This window comes from Enhydra lutris, unplaced genomic scaffold (genome assembly GCF_002288905.1).
Source record: "Enhydra lutris kenyoni isolate GAN:26980312 unplaced genomic scaffold, ASM228890v2 scaffoldscaffold21, whole genome shotgun sequence".
Lineage (NCBI taxonomy): Eukaryota > Metazoa > Chordata > Mammalia > Carnivora > Mustelidae > Enhydra > Enhydra lutris.
Genome location: NW_019154105.1, coordinates 77,317,371 through 77,323,915, shown reverse-complemented (window position 1 = coordinate 77,323,915; position 6,545 = coordinate 77,317,371). Strand labels below are relative to the sequence as shown.

The following is a 6,545-nucleotide window of genomic DNA, read 5'->3' as shown; positions in this document are numbered from 1 at the left end:
TTTGACAGATAGATCACAAGTAGGCAGAGAGGCAGGCAGAGAGAGGAAGGGATGCAGGCTCCCCGCTGAGCAGAGAGCCTGATGTGGGGCTCGATCCCAGGACCCTGGGACCATGACCTGAACTGAAGGCAGAGGCCTTAACCCACTGAGCCACCCAGGCGCCCAACACTAAGTTTTATTATGCTATTTTCTAGTTTGAAAATACCTCTCCTTTCAAAATATGTACTGCTAGATGTTCTCTTATAAACATCTGTACTACCATCTACTGGAAAGGTAAGTATATATCAGATATCATTATTTTCAGCCATTCAAAAAATAATACAATGAATTTGAAAAAAAATAAAAAACTCTTATTTTTTTGATATTCAGTATCTATCAGTTAACATTAATTATTGTTTATATATCATATTAAAAGATATACACATATATGTATACTGAATATCAACTACATGTGTGTACTGATCATAAAATTTTAAATTAAATTGTGTAATTACTTAGCATTTATTCACTAAATGTTTCATTTTTATTTCATGATTTTATTGTTTTCAAATACTTTCTGAATGTAGAGGTTAAATGAAATTTAGATATAGTGGATTAACTTTGACTTGTCAAATGTTTATATACTTTCATTTCTTTAGTAGCATATTTTTCAGTAAAATAATAGTGTCAAAAGAGCATCTAGATGAAATTCAGAAACGAAAACCAGAGAACTATATATTATTTTTTTAGCTCTCTATATTTAAAGAAAGATAGATAAAAAGCTAATTTTCATGGACATCTAAGCTACATAAACTCATGTTTGTGTTCTATGATGGAGAATGAGAAATTGTGAGAAAGAATAGCACATGCACAAATGTTCACGAATGTTACATTGTGTGAAGTCTGGAAGCATGTCCTGACTTCTCCACCTGCAAACTGTTAAAACTTGAACAATTTAAGGGGTGCAAGGGTGGCAAAGTTGTTTAAGCATCCAGCTTGGCTTAGGGAGTCATGATCTTTGGGTCATAAGATCAAGCCCTGCATTGGGCTTCCTGCTCAGCATAGAGTCTGCTTGTTTCTCTTTCCCTCTCCCACTCATTCTCTCTGTCTCTCTCTCTAAAATAAATTAATTAGCAAAAACAAACAAACAAAACAAAACAAAACAAACCTTGAGCAATTTAAGTTACATCTCTGATACCCAGAGTTATATATAATAGGACTTTTGGAAACCTCCAGAGATAATTGATAAAAGTTCCCATTTCTCATAGTAGAGGATAATTATCAAAATTCTGGATGATAACAGTTTATACATATTTTACAAATACCTTTGGATTTTTTTGGCATTCATTATAATACTCCTCTATCAGTCAACACCCCTCAGTCAAGCAGCACACTCTAATAATTATGACTAAATTCATGTAAATACTTAAGCCAGCAATGAATTGGTTCATTTGTTTGAAATATTAAAAAAAAAACAAAGTTGACTTTTGTTCTGAATTTATCCATTCAATGAGACAATGTATGTTCTTTATTCATACTTCTTTTATTTCTGATGATAGTTTGAATAATGCAGTAAAATATAGAAGCCACAAACAAAAAATAGAATGGATTTTGTATAGATGGTAATTAGTTTCAATAAATAAAGATTATATCCAATTAAATGGTGGGGCAGGCAAGTCATAAATTTTATTATTGTTGTTAGTATTGGTTGTTACTGTTTATTGTCAAATAAGATTTAGTAAATAAGATCAACATACATTTGGATTTAGAATTGATTTGCAAAACATTGCTTCTTCTGGGTGAATAGAAATGGATATTTATTAGAACTGTAGAAATGGTAAAAATCAGCTGCTTAAAGTCAGGCATATTTAAGGAGCTCATTATTTCTACTCAAGTACCCATTAACTATACTTAGAAATCAACATTTAATGATTTTGGTTAAACATCGGAGTTAAAAGGTATACTGTCAAATTATAAAATCTGTTTTTCCCTTTAGTAGGAGTTAAAATAAGGGTAATAGAAAATAAGAATTACTTGTTATAAAGTTCTAGCTATTAAGATTAGCAAGTAATGAAATATGCTGATTTAGAATTACTTACTAGAATGATAGCATCCATGTATCTACAGTTGCTATAATTTTATGAGCTTTTCTGGCTGCTATTGAATGCTTTAAATATGCTTTAATAAATTAAATAATCACATTTATGTGTTATTCACAAAGTTATTTTATTCCATTTTGTAATGCATAAATCTTGAAAATGCAAGTTTTTTAAGGCAGTTTATATGATATTTAAAGAATCAATCAAAATTTAATTCATATAAAAAAGTGTGAAATACATCAGAAAAGATAGTATTAAAAAGTAAAATAAATATAAAATCATTAAATCAATTGTATATTTTTATATCCTTGAAATCCTTCTAAAAACATTATTTATGTAAATGTAAATAAATTTTATTTTAAGCAAATGCATAAATTATCTCCTGGGTTGACACTATTATAATTAGTGACAAATGTGATAAGTATACTTTTGTGAACTTTGCTCATACAATATTGATAATATCACCTACTTAAGAAATACTATTTTATGAACTTATATGCCTTACAAATATACCTTTATGAAATTTTTATACTTATATGTGTTGTGGTTCTTACCTACATGCTCAAACTTTTTTTCCTATCATCCTTTTATCTAATTTCCAATTATTCTTAATTTCTATAATATATTTAAAGAAAAAAATACATGATCAAGTGTGAACAACCTGTTCACACAATATACAGATGACATTTCAATAATTATTTAAGCTTCACATTCCAAAGTGATAATGTGTAGATTACATATACTTCTAAGAAGTTTTATAATTAAACAAGACATCATATGTAAATAACCTATCAGAGTTGCTATCTAATAGTAGTTATGCTATGCATGTTAGTTCTATGCTTTTTTATAACAATATTTTGTTAAATGATTCAATCGGTGTTCTCTCCTCATTTATTGCTACCCATCCCACGGGTATATAAGAAAGAATGATAAATGGCCCCAGCATTTGGGCATCTCTGTCTCAGAAAATCAGTGAAAAAGTACTACAAGCATTAGGTCCATAGTTAAACAGACAGAATACATACTGTCAATGTTAAAATTATTGTTTTAGTTATAATATCTCTTCATTTGATAGATCTAAATAATATTGGTTTAAGTTAAATTAAGCTTACCCGTGGGTTATTATATACATCCACAATGTAAACTCCAAATTCAGATAGATTACAGATTTGTGTTCCTGTCCATAAATTTACAGTTTTTTTGTTTTTTAACTTGAGTATTCCAAGAAATAGTCAGTCCTCTCTACATATAACTCTATTTGATGAATTCTTCTAATATTAAAGTAAAAAAATATCAAAAAACACTAAACTTGAGACTTTACGATGTATTTTTTTATGATCATGTATTAGTGTAGGTATGTATGTTTCCTTTTTATATTTCAATGTTAACTTTGGTTTTCCCAAGTATACAAATAGTAATTTTGTGATCCTGCACCCTTAATATAAAGAAGTAAGGAAAAACTGCCACAATCATCATCCAATCCTACTGTGAACAAATTAGTTTTTAGTGATCACCCATGAGAGGCAAACATCTTCTTCCAGAACACTGGGGTTCCATTTCTATTACCTCTTCTGGTACAGCAAATGACACTTTGGTGCCTGATAAGGTTTATTTGTCTCTTAGGTATACCATACTCACTGAAGCATTACACAATAATATTAACTTGGATTGTAAATTCAATGAACCAATGCACATCATCCCCAGTTCTATGCTATGCATAACACCTAATTCACTATAGAAAATTGTTTTTGGTTTGAATTTTATCCAATAAAAAATAATTTTACAAGAACAAATGTAGAAAATTATGAGCAATAAATTCAAAATTAAGATATATGTTAGTCTTTTTTAATCAATCACATATTTGCTATTCTTAATTTTTCACTTTTCTAAAACCTAGTTCTAAAAAGCTAGTTTATTATCTTTCTCTAAGTATTTGTTGCCCTCCCTACTTTTTTAAACTTGGTAGTTGTTTTTGTTCTTTTTTTTTTTTTTATACTAATGATTTCACACTCCCTATAGCTGATTTTGCTTCCAAGCATCCCTCACTTTTCTTTTTAGTCACAGATCAGGAAAGCAGCAAAAATCAAAAATAAAAAAAAAAAAAAAAAATTAACATTATAAAAAAATTGTTTTTATCTCATAACCTTAATGTACCCTTTTTTTACTTACACTAGAAAAGAAATTATAGTACTAGGATTTATTTATGTTCTCCAACAAAGACAATCTACTTTCAGAACATTTATGTCACATTTCAACCCTTGTCCCTGTATCTGTATAAAATATGTTAAAATAAAGGAAAAAAAAACCTAAAGAAGAGTATATAAAGCAGTAAGCTACTAAGTCTAGTTTTTCTATTTATTGAAAAACAATATATCTGTAAATAGCTTCAATAAAGCTAATACAGTGTTTATAATACAATTATGAGTGTTTGTGTTGAAGGTGATACCAGTAGAGAACATTTTTAAAAAAATCTTTACAGCTCATGCTTGAAGAAGAGGAAGAATATTGCATTCAGCATCTCTTTAACCACACCTAGTTAGCTATTTCAGGACCAGCTCGAGGCTGAAAAAAAGCAAGATCCCAGAGATCATGACAGACTTTGTTGATCTCCCAAAAGAACCACCTTCATCCATGTACCAGAAGGTCTCAATACCTCAGCTATTAGAGGATTTTGGGGATGGAGGTGCAGTTCCAGAAATCCATGTAGCCCAGTGCACACTGGATATAGGATGAAAGAAAAAAGAGAAAATGTCAAATGCACTGGCCATTCAGGTGGATGCTGAAGGAAAAATTAAAAATCATGCAATTGTTTGGCAAGGACAGTCAAAAGACAAGTTCATTTATAGCAAGTACATTGACCTGGTTCCAAAGGAAGTCTTGAATGCAGATAACCCAGACCTGCAAAGACCTGATGAAGAAACCATTCAAGAGATAACAGAAATGACAAGGGTAACCCTAGAAAAATTTATACCACAGAAGGTTGCTGTAGCCATGCCAGTTTGAGCAGCTAATAAACTGGTTCCTTCAGAGTATATTTGACACACACCATATCATTGAGAAGTGGATTTCAACTTTGGAGCTAAACAGTTACCTGGATAGTGGAAATGCAGAAAGATCCAGTGGTATCTCCAAGTTTAAAGACTAATAAGAAAATTTCCTGAGAACCACCTTCTCCTCCTGTCATGCATTCTCCTAGCCAAAAGAGGATCATGAAGGAACAAGAGTGGAAGATTCCTCCTTGAATTTCAAACTGGAAAAATGGAAAGTGCTATACAATTCCATTAGACAAACATCTGGCTGCTAATAGAAGAGGGCAGCAAACAGTGCACATCAATTGAGAACTTTGCTAAGCTGGCTGAAGCCCTCTATATTGCTTATTGGAAGGCTTGTGAAGGTGTAGAAATATGGGCTCAAGTAGAGAGAAATATGGCTCAAAAAGAAAATGAGAAACATGAACAGAAAATTAGAAAAATGGCCCAGAAAGCCTGGTAGAGAAGAGTTGGGATCAAAACCCATGTGGAAAAAGAGAATGGAGAGGCACTTAAGAGGGATGAAATCTGGCATGACAGATGAAAGGAGAGACAGTACAATGGGGGAATCTTTCCAGGCAGCTCCTGATAAGAGGTTAAAACTACAGAGAAATGAAAATCAAGATATCAGTGAAGTCATTGCTCCCGGTATGCCCAATCCTCAGAAGTGCTGTGAAGTCCAGTATGACCAAAGGCTCTTCAACCAATCCAGGGGTGCGGACAGTGATTTTGCAGGTAGAGAAGATGAAACTTAGAATGTTTATGATTAAGCCTGGAGAGGTGGTAAAGATATGGCCCAGAATATTTTCATGCCTGGGAAAAATTTGGACAAGGACATGCATGGTGATGACCTAGGAGCCAGAATAAAGACCAACACTTTTGTTCCTGATAAGGAGTTTTCTGGTTCAGATTGCAGGCAAAAAAGCTGAGAAGAACCAGTTCAGTTTGAGGAAGATCATTTGGGTTTGGGCAAGTTTTTGAAAGTAGCCAAACAGCAGAGTGGCTCCAAAAGACTCTTAGATAACAGCTGCCTCAGTGAACATAAGCATGAGGGCAAGAAGAGGAAGGACTAGATATGTCTCTCTTCAAAGTGAATGAACTTCTATCCCTAACCCTAATGATGCAAGTCAGATGGGGAAACAATTTGTAAATCACCAGGATAAAAACCAAACATGGGTGTCAGACTACAGCACTACTTTTTATTATAAGAGTAAAGAGGGATGAAAATTCTTTCACTGTTAGTTTTTTTTGTTTGTTTGGTTTTTTGTTTGTTTGTTTAACAGTAGGTTGCATATGTGCTTCTATCTTTTGGCATTTATAGAGCATACTGGCCCACATATGAAATTAAGACCACTTCCTTTTGTATGACACTAGTACTTTTGGGGGTTAGTATTTTGCATAAGAATGACTGCTGATGAATAAAGTTCAACCATAGAGG

General features: G+C 32.3%; 1 pseudogene; it reads left to right on the top strand.

Moving 5' to 3' along the window:
• The first annotated feature begins 232 nt into the window (after positions 1 to 232).
• On the top strand, positions 233 to 6,180 carry LOC111148897 (annotated as a pseudogene).
• The last annotated feature ends 365 nt before the right edge of the window (positions 6,181 to 6,545 follow it).